Genomic DNA, 18,982 nt, shown 5'->3' with positions numbered 1-18,982 from the left:
AGTTACAGGCAGAGGATTTACAGCTATCCGCAGTGCCCTGATCCCTTCCTTGCACCAGAGGGGAGACTTCCTCACTCTTATTAGGAAGGAAAAAGGCCTTGGGGGGGGACCAGAGATTGTGATATTTAAAGGAAGGAAATCCTTCCATAAAAGAGGGCCAAGAAGGACTCCATTTACCCTGATGACTGGGAAATCCTGAGGCCCTTTACATTGCCTAAGTTGGGATAAAGAATCTTCTTCGTGAAAAATGCACTGTCTAATGATATGTTACCTTCTTAAAACAATGTTTAATTACTTAACTAAGAATGAATATATTCTTTTAAATGTTCCTACAGTCAGAATTACAGGCATACCTCACTTTATTGCACTTTGCTTTACTGCATTTCACAGATACTGCGATTTTTACTAATTGAAGGTTTGGGGCAACTTTGCATCAAGCAAGTCTATTGGCCTTTCGTTTCCAACAGCATTTACTCACTTCCTGCCTCTGTTGCACATTTTTAAATTTTTTTTCACTGTTATTACATGTGTTTGGTGATCTGTGATCAGTGATCTTTGATGTTACTACTAGGACTCACTGAGAGCTCAGATGATGGTTAGCATTTTTTTTTTTTTTTTGCAATAAAGCATTTTGTAATTAAGGTATATACATTGCTTTTTTAAAACATACCGCTATGGCACACTTAACAGACTACAGTTTAGTGTAAACATAACTTTTACAGCACTGGGAAACCAAAAATCCATGTGACTCACTTTATTGTGATATTTGCCTTATTGCAGTGGTCTGGAACCAAATCCACAACATCTCTGAGGTCTGCTTGAACACAGGATTAAACTGTATGTATTGTTCTGTCTGTAGTTTTTCACACAGAAATATACCTTATAAATCTGCCCTTGTGAGCACTGTAAGTCTGCTCTTCTTCTACTAGTCTTCTACCTTATTCTCTTTACTGCTGCACACTATTATGTAATAGTGGCTGTATCAGAAAGGAGCATAGTTTATTTCACTAACCATGTTACCTTCTATGTTTAAATGGCTTCTAATTTTTTGCCATTACAAATAATACTGCATTGATTGATGCTTCTCTGTACACATGAGGGAGGAATCCCCTTGGAAAGAAACGTAGAAGTGGAAGTGATGGTTCAAAGTATATCGACATTTTCACTGTTGATATATACTTCCAAATTGACCTCCAAAAGACTACTGCATTTTACGCTCCTTCAACATTGAAAGCAACACAATTTTTTTTTTAATTTCCAATCTAATGGGTAAAACATGATCTATCATCATTACTTTGATCTTTGTACTTTATTTACTGCTTAAGCACCTTTTCACATGTAAATTGTTCACTTTATTTAGACTGTTTATATTTTTGCCTGTCTTTCTACTTTTTCTTTCTCTTATTTATTTGTATGAGCTCTTTATATATTGTGAATTTTAATCTTTACCTACTAGTTAGCTTGCAAATATTTTACCCTAGACTGCTGCTCACATTTTATATATTTCACTGTATTAAAGCTTAAAATGTTTAATGTAGCTTTAAAAAAAAAAACTTTATCCTATATGGTTTCTGGGTTTTATATCTTCCTTAAAAGAGGCATTACCCACCTAAAAACTCACAAAAAAACCAGTTTTGCTATTCTTCTAATACTTCACAGATTTTTCTCTAGATTTAGTTCTTTAATCCATATGAAGCATGTATTTATATTTACAGTGAGACTGAAATTTTCTTTTCTTCTCATTATCCTGACATTATTTATCAAGTAGGTCCTCAGTTACCCATAATTTGAAGTGTTTTCTTTGTTGTAAATACTAAATTCCTATGTAAACATACATGGATGTATTTATAGACTCTTTGTTCCACAGATTCATTTCTCTATTCTTGTGTTAAGAACACACTGTTCTAATTACTGTCATTTTAAAGTATGTTTTGACATAAAAAAGGATAAATCTCCTATCACTGTTAACCCTTTTTCAATGAACTTTTTTTGATCTGTGCATTTTCTAGTCTATATAAACTTGCAGATCAGCTTGTGAAGTTCCATTAAATATCCCCCTTGTAATTTTTCTTAGGATTGCATTGAATTAATGGATTATATGGCAAAGAACTGACACCTTCACAATTTTGAGTCTACTGCAAACCTGGTATGTGTCTGCTTATTCAGGTCTTCATTTGTCCTTCAATAAAATGTTATGAATTTCTTCAAATTAGGTTTATTTCTAGATTACTTTTACTACTGTAATTAAAATATTTTCATGACATTCTCTAATTGTTTATTGATAGCATGTTGGACTACTAATTTTTCATTTATTCATTCAGCAAGTACTTGTTAAATGGTCATTGTGTGGGGTACATGCAATCCTGTCTAATGTAGGTGTACAAATCATGGATTTTTGTACTGTTGAAAGATAAACTGAGGCATATTAAAATTGTCAAGAGTTTATTTAAACAAAAATCAATTCTAATCGGGCTGCCAACACAGCAAGGGTTAGAAGTGCTCCACCAATTAGAGGGAGTGGGGCCCTTTTACTCGGAAGATGTGGAAGCAAGGCAAGCAATTTATTTGTTTGGCTACAGTAGCGGAAACGTTCGCCTCATTTGGAAAGCCTATTGGCTGTTTGTGATTGGCTATTCTCAGGCTTCCCATTCTTAATTCTGGCATGAAAGGCTTAGGTCTCACTTTGCTCACTTAGGCTCCTGGCACAGGAGCCACCTCAGTCTCATGGCTCCTTGTTTAATTAAGGTAGCAGTACTGTTCATCTCCACATGAAAAGCTCCAGGAAGAAATATTAATGAATAAGTTTAATAACCAAGACAAATGGATACATAGGTCAGAAAGTTTAAAAGAAAAGGAAAATGTTTAGAAAACCTTCTTGAATATATTTTCAACCACATTTCTAGTGTCTTCTACACAAAGTCACATGGGGGAAATTTTTTCACTACTGAAAGCCTGTGTTTTCCCTGTGGTCATATGCTTTTTCCTCACAAAGAATCAAAAATAAGCAACTGCCATGTTTCTTCCCCCAACCCACATTTTCTCTGCATTTGTTGCCAGAAAGTTTAGCGTTAACTTGCTCAGTCAAGCACAGCGACTTCAATATTCTGATTCTTCTCTCCCCACCTACTGAGGCAGAGTTTGCTTTCTTTATGTTTTTAATTTGTATTGGCTATAAGCTACTTGATCTCCTAAGAAGCAAGGCACAGAAAGAAGAGGAGAAAATATTTCAAAGTCATCGAGGACACCAGTTGGTATAAAACAGGTTTGAAGGCGACCTTTCTTTTGAACTGCTGAGACCTCGAAGGACAAGGTCACTCAGCTCTGCCTCTTTCCCCAAGGTTACTTCTGCCTTTTCAGCCAGTAGCTAAATTGTCATCAAGGCACAAACGAGAGACAGGTCCTGAATCCTTTCATCACGTAGGCAGTTTTTTCTGGAGTTGTTTTTTTGTTTGTTTGTTTTTCTTGAGTGTTTGAAAGGAAGAAAAAAGTGAGGAGGAACCTTCTGTCAAAGACCCAAAACAGTTTTAAAGTTGCGTGCTCAAGGCAAACAGCTTCTCTGTTCTGCTTATATGTTTTGGCCCCACAATTTTGAGTGAGTCAGATGTCAAAAGACAATTCCGTTCTGGAGGAGGGGCCCCCATGGGTTGTTGCTCTAATTTAGCAGATCTTCAAACTGTGAGGCCCAGATGACACAAAATACCAAAAGAAGCTGGGATTTTAACCTAAACTACAGGTTTACATTTTTTTTCCATTTCTCTGCCTTTCCTTCCCTGTCTCCACCCCCACCATCCACTCCCACCATCCACACCCCACACCCTCCAACTAAGCTTTTCTATTGCAAATGACCAGGGATGGGATTTGAATAAAAGCCAAAGCTATTTCCTCTGCTCCTGGACCTGCAGATGACTGCACCCTAGTTTAGATATGCTGAACACTTATTACCAATTGTGAAATAAATAAGCTTATCTGATGCATGTAATTTGAGTAAAAGAAAATTGCAAAGTAATGGGTAAAAATAAAGAGGCTCATTGTGCCTCTGTGAAGGAAATTACCAGAACAACAACTGACCTTTAGATTTTTATATGGTTAAGCTTGAACAAGAGAACAATAACATAGGATTTACACCCTTCTTCCCCCATCCCTATGCCTCCATCCCCCTACCCCTCCCCAGCCAAAAGTGATCTGGACAACTTTTGCAACAGATTTTTGACCTTTGAATAATTCAGAACCTAGAGTCTACCAGAAACAGAGAAAGAAATGATTCTTTGACTAGAAAAATTTCTAAGAGTCAACTGACAAAATTTCAACCCAAGTAGCTGAAAGAGAACTCTTCCATCGGATTTACTGAACGTCATTCATTGTTACTTAAAACAGACTCTTGCTTTTCGTTCTGAATCTGGGTGAGAGTGCTTTTTCCTTTTTTCACAACTGATGACATTAGAAATGGCATGAGAAGGGAGAATATCCTCCTTGTCATTTTCATAATCCATGTTTAAACTCCCACCTTAATAAAGTCCTTTTTACCCCCCTCAGCATCTTTATTCTTTAATAGCATTTCAGCTGACTACAAAAGTAATGTATGTTGACACTGTAGATATTTTGGGAAACACTGAAAATCATAGGGAAGAACAATTTAAATCATGCATTTTTCCAGCACCCATCAATAACTACTATTAATATTTTAATGATGAGTCTTCTAGCCTGTACTTCTCAATGTACATAGTCATATTCTTCACAAAAATGAGAACATGCCACTTTTGCTTTGTCATAAACAGTTAAAAATCCTCACCATCTTGGTTGCAATGAGATCTCATCCCATGATGTACCATAATTTTTTCAACCTACCTCCTCTTATTTGGGTTTTTCTTGGTGGCTCTTTAAAGCATGGAGTTCACCGCTAAAGATGTGAATGATATAAAATGTATCTTAACTCGCCCCAAGTGACATTTCCATCTCTGAGACCAAGAATCCTCCTGGGGCACACACCTGTTGGAAAAAATGGACAGGAAAACATTTTACACACTGGGGAGCTGGGTAAACTAGACAGTAGTGTCATTACTAAAATGTCAACAGCTCATTGGCTAAATATACTGGGAAAAAACCTACCAAAGAGGAAAAAAATTATATATTCTCTATGAAAGTACTCTTTCTCCTTTTCTCTAAAAAAACACACAAAAAGTGCAAGGAAAGATCATTTGAACGTTTACATCCCTTTTTGATGAAATGAACTCCAACATCTGCATGTCCCACTCGAAGGTCACCTCCACCATAAAACTCCTACCCCAGCCATCTCTCCATCCTGTTCTGCCTTCATTGGATCTGCTTCTGTTCATGGCAGCCATCAGTTTCTGTAGCATTAGGGTGACTTTAAACAACCCCACTTTACCTCTCGCCCATTTCCTTTCCACAAGGGTCTCTGTCTGATTCAACTTGGTAGTTCCATGCAGTAGGCACTCAATAAATACTTGCTAAATGATTCTTTCAAGGCGCCTCAGTGAGGGTCCTGGGTGCTTCTTCTGCATTTAGGTCTCTCACAGGCTGGAGGCCACAGTTTAAAAAAGCCAGGGCAAGGTCCGGGGAGCCAGAGAAGGCAGCTTTCAAGGTGAGTAATGAAAAGCGATGTTAATTACCAACATGGGCCATTTAGAAGGAAGAAAAATGCTATCTCTTATTAATTTTGCTGAAATGGACACACTCTTATCAGGGGCTAATGATTAACAAAGCCGCCCTTTTCTGAAGACAGAGGAGGAAAATCTCAGAAAAGAACCTGGGGGCCACAGTGCAGAAATGAACTTCCTGCCCCCACACGTCTGTGTCGACCTGAGATAACATGCCTTACTTTTGTTTGGGCTTTTTGTTCCTGTATAAAATTAGACAGAAAGCCATCAATGAGAGGTTAAAAGGTTCATTTGTACCAAGATGTTCAGTACAGGCTTGCTTATAGGGACCCTCAGTCACAAACAGTCTCCTGCTAAGGACCCAGGAATCGAGTTTACATTTTAGTGGTGGAAGAGGGGGTCGGAAAAGAAATCAGTTTGTGGAAAGGGAATTCCTTCTCCTGTTAGTGGGAAATACTAATTTAATCAAGAAGAAAGGGTTTGTGGACCTAGCGCTGTCCCAGGGATTTCAGCATCCCAGGTAATCCTGGGTGGACACATTCATAAATGCTTCTCAAATGCTCCCTTTGCTTTCAATCTGCATGCTGGCTTTGGCAGTTGTGAACTTCAAGTGGACCTATTTAAGCTGATCAGAGGAAACAGGCTGACAGTGAGCTGATCAGAAACTTCTTAGAGGACCTACTATAAAGAGGGAAAGGAGTTCTGAATTTTTTTCATCAGCTTTGTAGAGAGAGAGCAGGTAATGAAGAGAGGTCGGGGTGGGGGTCAGGGGAGGAAAGTGACCATTTTCAAACACGAAGGAAAACCACCTCCTCGCCAGACCTTTGCCAACCTTCCTGTTCTTGTCAAGCTCTGCTTTGAGGAAATGTTTGAAGATAACAGGAAAGGAAATAATGAAACGATACGGCCAGGCTGAGAGCGACTTACAGAGACAAGTGAAAGCTGTTTCCTTGACCTGGGCTTATCTCCAGCCTGCCAAAAAAGCACCATCTATCAGAGACCCATATATAGGCTAGGGACCTTGGAGTGAAATCCTTCTTTTAACAATAAAACAATGATATCTGAATTTGTTTAGAAAACAGCATTACAGCTGTAATTGGCAGCCTTTTCCACAACACACAGAAAGTGTGCTTTGGTCTCCAGGAATGGAGAGGTGGGGAGGGTGACTCCTTTCAAAAAGCTGAATGTTTATGAGGAGTGAGGACTTCCATTTGAGAAATATTATAAACATATTAATGTTCAGGGGAAACATTTCAAAACCTCAGGGGCATGGAAGGGGGCAGAAAAGGGGTTGCTGACAATGAGGTACATGCAGAAAAAGATTCCACTACAAATTCTAAATAAATAAGTTGCCACTTTGCCACCCACAGAGACTTTATCAGCAATAAAAAGTCCAGGTTAAGGATTTGTTTTCCAAACTGATAGCCTACAGTTGACCCAAAATCAAGCAGACAAGTGGGGGCTGGGGGAGACTGGGGCCCAATGGCAGAATCCTGAAAATCTGACCCTCTTTGAAATGCTCACAGAGCCTCTGGGCTGTCGCCTGTAAGGACAGAACAGCAGTTTAGATTCCAGACCTTAAACTGAAAATGAAGTTTACAAATTAGCTCTGAATAAATGTTATCCTTCCCGTGAAGAGCTGCAGCCCCAAGTGAAGCCAAATTCAAAAAAGACACAATTCAGCTCCTCTGTACACAGAACCAAATGAAGCTGCCCTAAAACTGGCATATTTCTCTCACTCTATCAAAATAGCATGGTGTTGTCATGCTTTTCATCGTCCCCCAAAACCAAACACCTATTCTTCCTGAAAACAGCTTGATATCTTCTAAGGGGGAAAAAGGAGAACTCAAAATATAAAGAAAAAAAAATTTGTTTAAACCAGCAAGTAATAAAAGTCAATCTTTTCTTTCCTGTTTACTCATCTCCCTGACTGTGTGTGCACGTGTGTTACAAAATCCCTCTGAAAATTGTACAAGAAGGAAAAACCGGCTCCAAAATAATTTATGTAGTCTTATTCTGAAGCTTTCTCATTTTTGTAAATTTCCCCTTTATTCTTCTCCAGTGAATGTACTGGAGTCGGGATTAACCAGGTTCTTGTCTTGGAGCCCTTTGAAAAATGTAAGTGCATTTGGCTGGAAGAGGAACAAAGAAACCCACTGAGTATCAGGGACCTGGGCCAATGGCTGTCCGTGCTGTTTGGGTCCATGGTGTCAGGACAACTGTAAGGCACTGGACTTGCTGGGGACCTGTTAAATCATTTAAGTAAGGCCCAGTCATCTGCTTCATTCAAGAGGAACTCAGGTGACCCGGGGATGCAGTCAGCATTGGGGACGCTGATCAGATGGTGTGAAGACCAGTTCCACAGAGCAAGCTCGCATGTCCCTCCTCCCACACCTAGAAGCTGCACCTCGTCCCAGCTCTCAGACACAGCAGAGGCCAGATATTCTGACAGGTTCACTGTTTCAGACCCCACCCCCACTTAAAATAGCTTAGCATCCTCTCCCACTTCCTTTGTTTCTCATAAATTGCTATAGATTGTCTTTGATCTCAGAGGAGAGCTCCCTATAAAAAGGAAGCAAAGTAATTGATGGGGAAAGACTTTACCCAAGAATCCAGTCTGATGGGTTAGAAGGACCCCTGCCAGAGATGAAAGATTTAGGTCAATGACCCTTGACTAGAGACAAGCAGAGGGAAAGGGGGAATCACTTTGAAATGACACCCGCAGCCCAACTTACCCTCTGGTTATGAAGACTGTTATTTGCCTGATGGTCAAGTTAGAGAAAACCCAAGTCAAAAAAGGTGATTTCTAATAATAAAAGATCTTAACTTTGTCAAGTCCTTCTACTTCTTCGTTTTTATAACTACTTCCATAAGCAACTATACACTCACACAAGATCTGTTAACTATGCAAACTTGAAGACTGCTTCCATTTCCCAGCTTAAGAGAAACATAGGAAAATTTTCATGGGATTATGAAAATGACTTCTAAATACCAGTATGTTTTTGTTTTTTAATTTTCACTTTAACAAGTCAAATATCCGCCTGACATTTAAAAAGCTTTAAGTCTCTGGGCTACAATGGACCACGAGAGTGAGGCACATTTTCCAGTTTCTGTCTCTGGTCTGACCAACACCATCAGAGCCAATCTTAAAGACACTGCCGCTGAGGAAGTTTCACGGCTTCCCCTCGCACACCACGTCTGTCTTCCTACCCTCACTGTTAGTGGACATGCAGACTGGATACTTAATCACATATTTAGACTTCTGTGAAATTAGCTTCTGTTTTTTCTCCTTCAAGTGAAGCAGCTCTACTTCTTCTAAGCCCTCCCAGACATCTTGGGCTCCAGCCTCTTATCCCCACCCTGGTTCCCAACACCCTCCAGGTTCTGCCAGGCTCCTCCAGAAGGGCTCTGAAGGGACCAGGTTTGGAGGAACAAGGGCAAATGGTGTCATGCAGACTACAAATGCCTTGACAAATGCAAGGTGGACAAATCCAAGAAGGCAGGTTCCCTTGCTGCAAGCCCACCAGGGACACCTCAATGGAGGGGGCAGGTCCTGATCTGGGCTTCAAAGGGGAGGTCAGAATGGGGCAGAGGAGACACTGGCTTTGCATGAGAAGTGTTCCAGCTTTGCCACACAGCAACCCTAGCACAGAACTAATGCAGGGTGGAGCGGGAGTGTCACAGGGAGGAGTGAAACAATTAGAAGACTTTTCACTGGAGAGATGGGTCTGTCCTAGAGATAAAGCTGGAAGGAAAAGATGACCAAAAACCCAGTGAAGCCTGAATGCTAAGCTGAGGGCCCTGAAAATCATCAGAAAGGCAATTGAGAGGCCACTCTTGGATTTTAAAGCAGAGAGTGACATTGAAGACGTGTGAGCTAACAGCCGTGTGTCTGAAGACACTGATGGTGCACAGGGGTCAGTGAACACAGCAACCTGGGTTTGAGGCAAAGGGGCCTGCCACTGAGGTTTATTGATAAGCATGTTGCCCAAGACTGAGTCGAAAGTCTCACTGTCAAGCCAGATGAATTCTGTTCACTGCCTTTAACCTAGCAGGCCAACCTAGGTCTCCAGGAAGAGAGGAAGTTCACCTGACCAGGTCTTGTTTGTAAAGCCAGGTGAGTTGCAATCTGCAGTATTCTATCTCGACTCTTAGTGTATGTATGCATGAGGATCTGATGATCATTTCCCTCCTCTCGCTGCCAGGACCCAACAGAACTCCCTAAAAATATCAGAATAATGGAATCTTAGGACTCAACACAACGTTAGGAAGTGGATATTTCCTGTTACATACCAGCATGTCATTTTGCCCTGAGCGTCACCACATGCCCAGAACTGTGCTGGATTACAGTGGAAGCATTGCCCTACCAAAAACACCAGCTTAAAAACAAAAACCTCAACTACTTTATTTCACAGATGGACAAACTGGATGTAGAGACATTACATGACACGTCCACCATTGTACAGATATGATGGAGCCAGGTTAAATATGCAGGCAGATGGACATATACAAGGAGATTTCATTTTTATATATATAAAAGGGAAAGGCTGTATATTAATAACTTCCCTATATATTTGTGTGCATATGTATATATGTGTATGTATGCGTGTGCATATAAATATATATGTGAATATATGCAAAAGGCTCTCTGGCAGCTGAGACTATCAAAGAGTTAATAAGTATGCAACCTAACTTGGCATCCAGACAATGCAGATAAGTAAGCTTCCCTTTGATTCAGTTACTTACAGAAAAAAACTATTAATGATCTTTATCACTGGGCTCCCTGAGCAGACACAGCCTGGGAGCTGAAAGGAGCAGACTTTTAAGGAGCACTCTCATTTATTAACACACCATGCTGTCCCCCAAGTACAAGGAACTACATACAAAGCATTCCACTCTCAAAATACACTTCCCCATCCCAGGATGGTTTCACTTAAAACAGGCAAGAATTGGTTGCATTCAGCACCAAGGGACAGCCTTGCTGAGCTGGGCCTTGTGGTTTTATTCCAAAGTATAGCCTCCAAGCCTCTCCACTCACAGGATTCCTGTGGATTTGGCTTTATCTGGGGGCAAGGGACCAGGCCCTGACAATCTAACTCCCTTCCCCAGAATAATGAGAAGATTTGAAAAGCCATTTAGAAATAACTCAATCAACCAATTTTCCTCACTAGTGAGCCTTAGTGAAATTGCCTTAATTTCCCCCTGGGTCGGGGGGTGGTGTGTGGCTTATGGGGCTTCGGTGGCATCTGCATGGCAGGATGCTCTCGCAGAGGGCCTGCAGCTGACAGCTCAGGCGCTGGCCCTGGAGGTCTTAGCGAAAGTGGTTAGTTATGTTTTAGCTACGAGTCAGACCGAACCTAGAGGTGAGAAGACAATCAACAAAGCCACAAAGCTGAGACTCCTGAAATGGGAAACAGCTGTCTCTGAAGGAAACTTTGGCTGCCCCTCTGTACCACGGGCAGCTGAGGATTAGGACAAGGGAGACAGAGACCCACAAAGATGGAAAGACAGACTAAGTGCTGAAGAGGCTACAGGAGGAGGAGTACAAAGGTGGACTGAGAAAGAGTAAAGGAAGAAACAAAGAAGGCAATTCTGGAGGAAAAAACGCTATCAAGTTTAGTTACAAAGGAACCTCTCTGGCCGTGCAAAAGAACGATCTGGAATTTGGTGACAGTGATCTCTTAAAGATAATAATTCTAGCCATACTCTAAAGAAATTCGGTCAGGTATGAAAAAGGGTCTTTGGCAGAACGAGGCCAGCTGGAGGAGTGTTCAGCTGAGATGCATGTGGTTTGGACGATTTGCAGCTGAAGTGAAAACTTAGGCTTTCAGGGTGTACTTACGAGAGGTGTTTTTTTTTTTTTTTAAACCATCCCAAAATGAAGCTTAAAAGAGTAGAAAAACAATCACAAAAAAAAAAAAGAGGAGGGTTTAGGGAGTAAATTGGGAGAAAGAATATGATGGAAAACGCAAGTGAGATACAAAATTTTCCCCAGGGAAGCCCTGGTTTTCACTTTTAGTATTTAATAAATCTTTCTATATCAAAAGAGCTCTGAGTACAAAAAGTTTACAGAACCAGGAAGAGCTCAAGAGATGGAGAAAGTCATCTCCAGTGTAGTCCTAGTCTTTGAAGACAGGTTACTTCATGGGCACACAGGATAAGGCCCCAGTTTAACCTCCAATCCCAGAGGCAAACTAGGAGCCTGAGCTGGTGACACCCTCAAAAAGTGGCAAACGTTTCAGAATTATATGTGTTCATACACAGCCTTGACTGTTGCCCGTGATCTCCCAGGATGAGGGGGAACAGAATGCATCTGTCCTTTTGTGACAGAGGGTCACAGAAACAAGGAGCCAGGGGTGAGGAAGGAATGGAGGAAAATTGTATGTTTGGAGGCAGAAGATGGAGAGACAGCAATGATGAACATTAAAGAAAGAGGGGAGAAGAATACAGATCTAGAATTTCTAAATTACCCTTGGCTCAAAGGTCTGGTTTACCGCTGAAGCAGTATAATTATAAAGCTGGCTTAAAACAGACCTAGGATCTAGTTACTAATTTCTTACTAGCAATAGCATCAAAACCCTTTCTGCTGGTAGCTGGTCTCTTGACAAAAACCGTGCCTCTCACACACGATGTGACCTATAGGGAGAACTGGTTTTAATCACGTGGATCTATAAAATGGTATGCAATTGTGGTCTTCCTTCTCAGATGTCAATCTGAGCAGAGAAGAAAGTGAGGGTTGCAACTGTCAAAGTAACTTGGGGTTGGGGGGTACATTTGACATAAATGCTCCCTTGTCTTGCAGATGCGGTATACAGGCTAAGTTTGTCGGAAAATTTGGTGGGGACCATCTGGTGGATTTGAGAAAAATGACCAGAAACATTCCTGTTGGCTCATGTTTTTGAACCAGATTCTGCTTGGCCTCAAAAAGGAAATTCTGGCCTGGTTACAGCCTTAAATGGGTGCTCAAATCCCCTGAACATTTATTGCAGAAATGCTTTCATTCCTACCCCATCTTAGTTAGTAAGAACAGCAGGCATCTTAGGCACATAGGGCTTGACTCCCGTTTACCTTGGCAATTATATAGCCAGTGTTCAAAAGAAGACTTGTTTACTTCTAAGGTACAAAATTCCCATTTGTAAAAAATCTTTCTAGAATTATACATGGTAGGCATTTTTCTCCCTTTAACTATTGCTTGTGTTTCCTAGGAAAATGTCAAATTACAAATGTAGATTAAAAAAAAAAGGTAGCCTTTCAGAATCAGGATCCCAAGTTCTTTCCCAATATAACTAACTCATCAGTCAATGATTCCTCAGGATTAACAATCACTCCTTTTTAAATGCAAATCTCTGGCAGGAGGATTAAGTCATTGAGCCCCAGGAACTGGATGGAAGGGGGCTGGAGACAGTATGGGGGAGCTGGTGGAATAGTGGTCTGTAGACAGCACAAGGGGTTTGGGGAGACCAGGAGAAGAGGCATGCAGGAAAGACAGACTTTCATTCCACTTTTCCTAGGCCTCAAGTGATGCTGAGTTTTATGCCAGAAATTGCAAATCAGCTTGTCTCACCTTTTTATTAGTGAGACAACTGTAGTAGTATTTCAGATTCCTGGAACAGAGATCAGAAAACAAACAAAAAACCTCAGTGAGTGGTGGAGGCCTTGCCATGAAATACTATATAAATCAATATTATCCATTTGCTTTTTTTCAACAGATATATACCCACCATGTACCAGGAAATATCCAAGTTGTTAATGAGAAAAAATGATTTTTACGCCATGCCAATCATACTATAATGTACACTAGTATAAGCAAAGTGTATAAAAGAGATCATGGAGAGATCATAATTCATAATTATGAGTTGAGCTGGGCTATCAGGGTTTTGCTGAACTGATAAGCTGATTGTGGCAGAAAGTGTTGGCAGATCTGAAAATCCATGATCTGCTAGACTACAAGTCCCAGCCTCCCTTGCACTTAAGGGTGGCCATGTGACTGAGTTCAAGCCAACTGAATGGGAGTGGAGGGCATGTGTACCATTTTCAATCCTGGCCATAAGCATCTCTTTCATGGACTCCCCAGTGTTCTTTTCTTCTTTTGTCAGGTAGGATGGAGATGATCCCCAGGGCTGTCTTGGAAGCTGTGTATCAAGGATGGCAGAGCCTCAGCCCTTCTAGGTTCTGAAGGACTGACAGATGGAAGGCTGCTTCCCCAACATGTTCAACCCTACAGAGTTGTAGCAAAAGTAAACTTCTGTTACATCTGATCCAACATGCATTTGCCTGTCTGTCATGGCAGTTGGGCTCGCTCACCACTGAAGGGCTGAAAATCCAGCACGTGAGAAGCTGCACAGGGGCTAAGGGATCGGCATGTGCCAGGAAGCTCAGGAGAGGCAGTACATAAGGCTGGAAAGGTAACAGAGCACAATGACACACATGCTCAGTGCTGGCTTCTTCCCACAGGCCCGTGGTTCTCAACTAGGGGTGATCTGGCACAGCACTCCCATCTCCCAGGGAACATTTGTCAATGTCTGGAGCCATTTTTGGTTGTTACACCAAAGCGGGGGAGGAGTACCACTGACATCTGTAGGTAGAGGCCAAGGATCCTACTAAACACCCTACAGGGCACAGGACATCCCCCTACATTAAAGAATTATCTGGGCCAAATGTAAACAGTACTGTGATTGAGAAATCCAGCTACAGTAAATGGGGCACAAGCAACAATTCTTAAGAGGAGAGAATGACAATCATGTTTGTGTTTTGAAGAGAGAATTCTGATAACAATCTAGAAGATGAGAAAAACCAGAGATGAGAAAAGCAATTTCATCCTTTGTCAAGTACTTACTATGTGTCAGGCACCAGGGATACAAAGATGAGTAATAGCCCAGCCAGTGCAATCATGATGACTCTTATGGGACCTGGGGAAACTTGATCGCTGGCCTCAGGGCTCTGCCTCCAGATGCATTAGAATCCGTGGCCTTTGGTTACCAGGTCAGAGCCGACAAATATAAAGTAAGAAAGGATGCTGGACTAGATCAGTGATTGAAGAAATGGAGAAGAGGAACCTACCTGAGAAACATTTCAGAAGTTAAATAAACCATAACTGGGTGTCCAATTGGATGGAGAAGTTGAGAGACGTGAAGGCCAACTCTGAGCAGGTGATGATGCTAATAAGCAGGACATGGGGAGAAGAACTGACTTAGAGGGCTGTGATTTGCATTCTTTTCTTTGAGGCCTGTGAAAATCGGACATGCCTAAAGGACTGATACAAGCAATTGACATAAGAAATGCTGATGTCCAATAAACAGTTTCAAAGATGTTTCACTTCACTAATAATCACAGAAATGGGTATTAAATCAAAATGCTCTTTTGTATCTTTCAGATTGGCAAAAAAATTTTAATTATTAATATCCACTGTTAGCCCTGATATGATTAAACAGGAATTCTTACTCTCTTAGGGTGGATGGGTAAATTTATAAAATCATACTAAATGGAAAATTAATTACTAATGCTTGGAAAAATACATATAAATATAATATATAATATTTACATATATGTATATATATTATGGGTATATGTAATATTGTGTGTGTGTGTGTGTGTGTGTGTGTGTGTGTATGCTCTCTAATCCAGCAATTTCACTTCTAGGAATAAATTCTAAGGAAATAATCAAATAAGCATAAAAAATGTATATACGCCCCAAACATTTAACATAGTATTGTTTATACTACATTGGAAACAAATGTACATAAATAGGGGACTTGTTAAATAAATTCCAATACTTTTTGAATTAATGAAAAACTATACAGCTACTAAGAATAACATTTATTGAAAGGAAAGATAGCCATAATATAAATAATATTAACAAGTTAACAATATTAAAGTGACTAAAAATCAGGCTATTAAACAACTTGTAGAGCAGGATCCCTTTTATGTTAAAATATAGATAGGAAGGTAGATAGACAGACAGGTAGGTATGTAGATAGATGACAGATTACCTAATAAAGAAAAATCCACACTGGTAGATAAAAAGGCAATAATGGTTGTCTGTGGGGGATGAGGTTGTATTCAGTCTTTCACTTCTTGGTAAATGCAAGTAAGGTTTTAACATTTTATAATATAATATGTATAACATAATATAACATTAAGTTATACATTTTATGGTCTGATGGTTTTACAAACATTTTTTCTTCGATACAACAGAAACAGTACAAGCCCTTTAAAATTGTATGTAAGATCTCCTAGCCCCTCCAAAAAAAGATAATGGCCTATTTAATTCTCTGTGTTTAAATCGTTCACTATAAAGGAAGGTTCAAAGGAGAGGTGGCCACACGTGCTGGGTGTCCCATGCTGGTCCTGGGTTGCACACACTGTCCTGCCATAGTTATTAAAACTGTCCACTTCCACTCTCAAAGTTTCCTGGTTGGGGGATAAACTATAAGATCACGCCACTCAAAGATGAAATCTACAAATGTAACACTGCTAAATTTTATCCTAATACACAGTTTGGCCAGTCTCCCAGAAGTTCTGTTTGCATCCCCCAGGCCCCTCAGCCTTTGCTGTCTAATCATTTCATGTATTATTTATAGACAGAGACCAACCTAAAATATCCTGCCCTTCAATTCCCTCTAGCCAACAGCTGAAGGAATTTACCTTTGCCTTCACTGAAGACTAAATTGTATCATTAAGGCTTCCATCTAAACCTTGTTATTTTGACTTTTTGACTTGCTTTGCACTCTCTGACATATAAAGTAGCAACAATTTCTACAATGAACAAGTGTATTTGTCCACCAGAAATTCTTTCTGTCCCTGAGCTTCCTAATGGTTATGTATTTGATAATCTGAAAAATTGCCTGGCACGGTTTAATGAGAGCATTTAAACAGACTTTCCCTACAAAGCTTATCAGGTATTTACTTAACCTGTATGAATAGGTTAAATATTTTCCATAGTATTTATACAAATATGATACCTGGTATCATGTTCAACCTAATAAAAAGGAAGATATTCTTTCCTTAAATTACTCCCATTTCTTTCATTTTTATCTTTCCCTTCTTTACAACCACTTGACTAACAGAAATGCACAGGGCAGATGTGGAAATGTCGCTTTATAAATACAAGATGCAGCCAGTATACTGTTGTTGTCCTTGTTTTAGGGAAAGAAAAGATAACTATTCCTCCAGGATGTACGCTTTGGCCATGAAACTGAGGTCTAAAATCAAGTCAAAGGACTATGTCAAGTTAAAAACAACAACAACCTGGAAATGAAACAATCTATGTGCTGCATCCAGAGTGGTGATGCAGAGGCTAGTGTGATACACAGAAAGTATCCCAGCACGTTCTGGGTGCTTAACAAAGCGCTCCTTGTTTCTGTTATTTCCCAAAGGCTCCAAGCACACATACACTGCAAATTCTCTGCCAATGGAGAAACGCTCTGCTAACGGCTTCATTCATTCCCACAAGCTATATTTATTCATTTTTCAACCAAAGTGGCATATTGAACATGTATTCCTGGAAATTCCTGAAATCCATTCATTAGGCTTTCAGCTAGCTTCTCATGCACCTCCACATGCCAGGAGCCAACCCTAGCAAACCCAAGTCCCAGATGCTCCATGGTCAAATGTCTTCATATCCAGCGCCAGGCAAGGAAAAGGCCTTTAGGCCAAGACTGCATGACGGTGAGTGATCAGCTAGCCCTGCATGTCACCTTTTAACTCATAGTAAACCCAACCCCCTAACTATGACACCACCCAAAATATTGCCTTCCGTTGCAGGTCCTATGCCTTCTGCCTTCTGTTTGTTTCCCTAAACTCAGAATAGAAGCAGATTAGACCAGCAGATAGCTGACACGCTCTTGTGATCTGGGACAGCCCTTGAAAGTAGGCAGGTGCGAGGGAACAGCTTCAGGCCAGCAGGTCGCCCACTGGGAACCTCACCTCGATCATTCCATGCAGCCCAAGAGACAGCATGTCATTCAGAGGGTAGACAGCGAAGACCCTGACAGCTACAGCTCAAGGACCATCGTGCCCCCAGCACAGTTTACATTTCTCAGTAAACAGGGAAAGAAAGCCCCCTGGAAATGCATCTGAAATTGGGCAGTTTCTAACAGAACTAGAACTAAAATGTAAACCTTTTTTAAATTACATTTTCCCATTGTGAAAAGTTCTAATTCAGAAAGACTATGGTTCTAGTGCTTCAATTTACCTATAAAACCAGAAACACCGCTAAATACAGCTAATGACAAGTGACCTCACAAAGCTGTCACAGCTGATGTCTGGAACAGCAATAGGATATAGGGGATAGTGCCCCCAAAAGTTTAGAGACAAATGAATTATTCCATGAACAAAAAGAGGGGCCAATCTAAACATCAGAATATGAGACAAATACTACACGGTATCTCTTACATATGCAATCTAAAAAATACAACAAACTAGTGAATATAACAGAAACACAGACTCACAGATACAAAGGACAAACTAGTGGTTACCGATGGGGAGAGGAAAGTCGGAAGGGCAATACAGGGGTAGGGGACTAAGAGGTACAAACTATTAGATATAAAATAAGCTACAAGGATATATGGTACACCATGGGAATAGAGGCCAATATTTTAAAATAACTATAAATGGTGTATAACCTTTAAAAGCTGTTAATAACTATAGTGTACACCTATAACTTATATAATACTGTACAGCAACTATGCTTCAATAAAAAAATAATAATTTAAAAAACCAAAATACTAACATGCTATATGAATGACTCTATGAGAAAAACACTAGGTTCGGAGTTAGGAGACCTAGGTTTCAAGTCCTGCTCTGGGGGTCATCCAACATATGACCTCAAACAACTTAATTCCTCTGGGTTTCTATTTCCACATCTATGAAACAGACATTAGATTTGATGATCTCTGAAATCTCCTTTCTGCTTGAAATGCATATTGTCCTGTAAGGGACTGGATTTTCTATTTAAACCCCTGCAGCCCTGCAGAGAGTTCTGAAGCTACAAAGCCCCGGGATACCTTTTCCCTGTCTTCTAAGCAGCCCACAGGCTGTGTCTCAGATTCCCACACTGGGTGCCCAGGGGCTCGGCTGTCCAGGGGAACGCCTGAAATTTAGGCAGGGGCTGCTCTGGGGCTGAGGGAGCAAAGGGTGCAAATACTAAGATGAAATGCTCTGATTTTCACTGAAAAGTACCATATCCAAGCAAAGCTAGTGTTCACACTTTCTCCTTAGCTTGGAGGTCTTTCCTGGAAAAGAAAAATCACCAGCAAAACCACAGTCCCTAATCAGCAGGCCCCAAACCCAATCTTTCAGCAGGACAAGAAAGGTTCAGGGAAAGCCAGAGCTGTACTTCCCGGCCCACAGCCGACCGTGATCCA

The 18,982-nt window shown here is 40.6% G+C and overlaps 1 long non-coding RNA gene across 1 annotated transcript in view; it reads left to right on the top strand.

Annotated features, from left to right (window-relative positions):
- Positions 1-18,420, top strand: part of LOC141579344 (uncharacterized) — a 45,229-nt gene extending 26,809 nt beyond the window's left edge. The window contains exons 2-4 of the long non-coding RNA XR_012510529.1: positions 781-837; positions 2,075-2,146; positions 13,715-18,420. This is a non-coding gene — a long non-coding RNA (uncharacterized LOC141579344). The remainder of the gene's footprint in view (positions 1-780; positions 838-2,074; positions 2,147-13,714) is intronic.
- Positions 18,421-18,982: the final 562 nt, after the last annotated feature.

The sequence above is a fragment of the Camelus bactrianus genome, chromosome 12 (assembly GCF_048773025.1).
Source record: "Camelus bactrianus isolate YW-2024 breed Bactrian camel chromosome 12, ASM4877302v1, whole genome shotgun sequence".
NCBI lineage: Eukaryota > Metazoa > Chordata > Mammalia > Artiodactyla > Camelidae > Camelus > Camelus bactrianus.
The sequence above is the reverse complement of the archived record's forward strand: the minus strand, read 5'-3'. Positions and strand labels throughout refer to the sequence as shown.